The sequence below is a fragment of the Dipodomys spectabilis genome, unplaced genomic scaffold (genome assembly GCF_019054845.1).
Source record: "Dipodomys spectabilis isolate Male_0828 unplaced genomic scaffold, ASM1905484v1 ptg000183l, whole genome shotgun sequence".
Taxonomy (NCBI): Eukaryota; Metazoa; Chordata; class Mammalia; order Rodentia; family Heteromyidae; genus Dipodomys; species Dipodomys spectabilis.
The window spans coordinates 180,598-185,760 of NW_024870860.1; positions in this window are offsets into that span (position 1 = coordinate 180,598).

Genomic DNA, 5,163 nt, shown 5'->3' on the forward strand with positions numbered 1-5,163 from the left:
GTGAGCCCCAGTGCCCAGCTTGAGAACATACTTTTGCACTGTAATTCTCCTCCTTGAAACCTCATAGCCACAATCTTAGGAGAAAAGATTCAGAGAGCCCCCAATTGAAGAACATTCTACAGAATGCCCTGTCCCATACTCATGAAAAAGCAGAAATGCCATCCCTTTCCCTTTAGTGAAAATAATAGATGTTAGATTATTATGACAATAATAATAGATATTATTATAATGCTCACAATATGTATTCCCATCCCCATTGATACCAGGCTTTGTTGAATAACTTACTTTGAAAATAACATGTGAGAAATGATGATGTGTCCTTACTGAGCTTTAGTCCTGTGGTTTCCACTCTTTTCTTCCCCTGGGCACCCCCAGCAGTCAGTGAATCCCAGAATGGACACCATGCTGAGTGGCAGTGGACCAGGAAAAGGCTTGGTAGCATGAGAGAGAGTAATCAAAGTTGTAAACTATTGTGTCATTGTGGTTGGTTTCCCACAGTAAAATTAAGCTCACACTCAGGTCCGAGTTCTAGGTAATCTAGGCCTCTTTCTCTCCACTCCCTCACACCCCTACTCATTCTTCTGAATATTTTCTCTTCTACCACCTTCTCCTCAGGTGACACCAGTTCCTGAGTCTCATTATCTAAGAAATTGTTTATAGGGTTAAGCATTGCAGCTTCTTATATTACATTTTCTCTTAGGTGTTTCCTCACTTTTGTCTTTCTGGGATAGTTTTCAGCCAGAAGCTCCTAAGTGTGATGGATCCTGAGATAAAATCGTTCTGCTGGGGTTGGGAAGGTTGCTCAGTGGTAAAGTGATTGTTTTACATGCATGAAGCCCTAGGTTCAATTCCTCAGCACCACATAAGCAGAAAAAGCCAGAAGTGGCGCTGTAGCTCAAGTGGTAAAGTGTTAGCCTTGAGCTGAAGAGCTGAGGGACAGTGGACAGGCCCAGAGTTCAGGCCCCACAACTGACTCGGAAAAAAATCCCTCTGACACATCTCCCTTGCTTGCTTTCACTCACCTCATGTTGGTATATTAAGAGGCCAGAATAAGATGAATTTCCAGAAACCTTTTGGAAAGAAAAAGAAACCAACGCATGGGAAGTGAGGGCGTTTTAGAAGAGATTGGGAGCTGAACATAGGCAGGAGGGTTCATGGCTTCAACCTCAGCTGTCTTCTGAATCATTGCCCAGTTACCAGCTGTGAGTCTTTGCTCCAAAATCAATGTGGCGAATTCTGCATTTCTTATTGACTCATCCACATACACAGACCTAGTTAGGCATCCAGAATGACTTAAAATATAGATTTCCTAAATCAGAAAAATCTGTACCACAGAAAATGGACAGAAAGAACTTCATTTAATCAGGTTCAATTCATTTTTACATGCTTACATTTTAACTGAAAGAACATCAAATTCACCCAGCCTTCACAAAATCAAAATATCCAAGCAACTACATTTTACAGGAAGTAAATATTCACAGCACAAATCAGAATTTCTGAAGAAGTGGTATTCTCAGAATATAAGGAATTTAGGTTCAGGACACATGGCAGACATTTCACATCAGCATCAAGATTAAATTCATTAGCACAGGCTGCAAAAGTTGCTTACTCGGGCTGGGAAGGAGGCTCAGTGGTAGAGCGCTTGCCTTGCATGCCTGAGGCCCTGGGTTCGATTCCTCAGCACCACATAAGCAAAAAAGAAAAAAGCCGGAAGTGCCACTGTGGCTCAAGTGGGAGAGCACTAGCCTTGAGATGAAGAGCTAAGAGACAACGCCTAGGCCCAGAGTTCCGGCCCCACGACCGGACCTCCCCACCCCCCCAAAATAGTTGCTTACTCTCAGCATGTAAGCACGTATCATTTTTATCTGATCCTTAATTTAAAAACAAGGTGGAAGAGTTTGATTTCCCTTCTCAATTTCAATTCTCAAATTCATATTTTCTTCTAAGGAAGTCATTCATCTTACTCACCTGAAAATACCAAATATGTTTTCAAAGGAGGGTTTTCTGGGCATCAGGGAGCAAAATAGGAGTGAAACAGGCTACAGGAAGCTTGATTGTTCAAGAATAAAACATGTTTGTAATTCCATGGAAAGCCTCGATGGCACAGCTAAGCTAGTTTGAAAGGGCTTGTCCTTTCCACAACCTAGGTGGGAAGGTGGTTGGGTGGGAGGGGAGAAATGTCTTAGTTTCAGAAAAAGGCAAAAGAATGGTTCATGGGTTTTCTTCTCAGAAGAGAACCTTTAAATAGGATACATTTTTCTCTTCACAAAACACTTAATTATACAGTAGTCCCCTTCACTGTAATTTCCCCTTCTGTAGTTAGGTACCTGTGCTCAACTGTGCTCTGAAAAGGTTAAAAGGAAAAAATCTCATATTTTGAAAGAGATCACATTCACATAATTTTTTTTTTTGGTTTTGAGGATGTAAGGTCTCACTCTAAATCTCTCATTATTTTCCTGTCTCGACTTTGATTTCTGGGATTACAGGTGTGCACTTCCACACCTATTTCACATTACTTTTTTTACAGTATATTGTTACAATTCTTCTATTTTATTAGTTACTGTTATTATTGTCTTACTGTACCTAATTTATAATTTAAGCTTTATTGTAGCTATATTTGTCTAGGTAAAAGCATATAATGGTCATCTTGGTATTTATAGGGTGGCTTCCAGAACTGATTGAGTGTACTAAAATCAGCATAGGCTCCAGGCCCATATAGAAAATAGCATAATATGTCATACAAAGTAAGTTATACTTTACATCACGTCAAGGTTATATCTATTACCGGCATATATGTAACAGTACGTAAATAGTTGCTATATTGAATGTGAGGGGACTGTCATCTAGGGAAAACTTTGCTGATTATATTTTAATTTTTTGTTTAGTTAGCATTTAAAATATATTACTATATAATTAAAGCCTATTTTTAAAATTTCCTCATAGGAACAAAGTCCAACTAAATTTTTTTGCCATTTTTATGTATAAAGTTCAAAATGCTGTCTCTATAAGAATCTTTTAAAACATTCTTTTTTTGTCAGTCATGGGACTTGATCTCTGTGCTTGAGCGCTGTGTCCCTCAGCTCTTCAGCTCAAGGTAAGCACTCTACCACTTAAGCTACAGCGCCACTTCCTTAAACCATTTATAAATAAATTTATAAATGAATGTATCTTTTTAGGCTATAAATATATGTTTATAAATAAATATATACCTATAAATATCTTTGTATATCTTCTTAGACTTACATTCAGAATAGCTTACTCAATTCTGGCCCCATGTACTCTCCAGAGGACAAGAGATGGTACACAATATAGCCCGGACACTGGTGCTAAGGCCTCAGTGCTCCTACACTCAGTAATTCTGACTTCTACCATCTCCTTAGAGGCAAAGCTGAAGTCTATATATTTAATATTCTAATCATCATATGCAATAATTAAGAAGGATAAAAAAATAGAAATCATGAAAAATATATCAAACACAATAAAAAAGACAATTACCCATCAAACAGATGCTTATCATCTTGACAGTTGGAGAACAAGAGTCTGAGAATTTGCAAAATTCCTGAAAGGACAATATTTGAATTCAAAAGAAAGAGGAAAACACTTAAAATATTGAAAGACAAACATGCACCAATCGGTCATGCCTGTAATCCTAGATGCTCAGAAGGCTCATTAGTGGCTAAAGACAAGCAAGAATAAACTAAATAACATCAACTGATAACCTTTCATATTTCAAAAAAGGACAGTATAACAGAAGTGAAAATATATGCAACAGATAGAGGGCATATGTTTGTTAATGTTACAATGTTAATGCTACAATGATACTGAGTCTTAAGTATTTTTATATCTTCTAATTCTATATAAATTGTTTCTGATTAGGATATTTCTTTAACGAACATACGTAAATTAATAGTCAATAGGAGAAGTTTAGGAAATAAGCTCCTCTTTAGTATCTAAGAAAAAAGAAAAAGAAAAGTGACTAATGTGACCATTATATAAGAAGATGACACAAAATATATTAATGCATTTGTGGAGAAACTGCTATACTCTACATAGCAGATCGATTTGTATAATACTGAAATCATTTCAGCAAGCAAGTTTTCAAGTCTTCAAAAGGTCAAAGAGAATTGTATAGGATCCATGCATTATACTTCTATGAATGTATAGAGAAGTAAAAACTTGTTTGCACAGGTAATATAGTTCATTGACAGTACACTGGAACGGTATATGTTAGACCCAAGAAATAATCCACAAAAACAAATTTTGAAAAGACACACTATAGAGGATGTATGCTGGATAAATATCTGTAACTAAATTTTATATCTATTTTAATGTCTGTTCTAAAATTTACAGATTTTCTATTTGAAGAAATGCAAGTTTGTGAAAATTAGGCTGGAAAAACTCATGATTGTACAATTCACTTCCAAACCACTAAAATGTATACAATAAAAGGAGATAATATATTGCATGTGAATTACATGTCAGCAAAAAAACTATTGTTAAAAATACTTCACACAAAATGCAGAATACCTAGAAATATTTTCGGAGTTGTCTAAAAACACTTTGTAAACTACAGTTTTTGAAATGAAGATGTGATTTCTGTTTATTTTGGGTTTATACAGAGATAACTCAAAAAGTGTATGTGATAACTGGAATACCTTGAAATAAGGTATCTCATGAGTAATTAGTAACTTTTTCTGGAAGAAATTTTAGAAATGACAGAAGACACAAATATATGCATCTGCATTTTATGAAAGCCATATGTTACTTGCTCAATCAAATTGTTTTTCTCTACTTTGCTAAGAAAAAAGTATTCTCAACATAAGAGTCAATAACAGTGAAAAGAAACAAAATACACAGTCATGGTGATTTATTTGGGAAAATAAATGAAATAAAACAATTCCACTAATGGGCCTCCAATATCAGTGTCTATGAAGATGTTCCTGAATGCCAACATCCATTGAATTTTTGGAATTTTAATTTCTATGAACATATGAAAACTAGAACAAGAAAAGAAATATAGTCTTAGAGCAAACCAGCCTTGAGGGGGTCCGGTGTGGAATCTGAACTCTGGGCCAGGGTGCTGTCCCTCAACTCTTCAGCTCAAGGCTAGCACACCACAATTTCAGCCACAGTGCCTCTTCCGGCTTTTTACTTTTTGCTTAT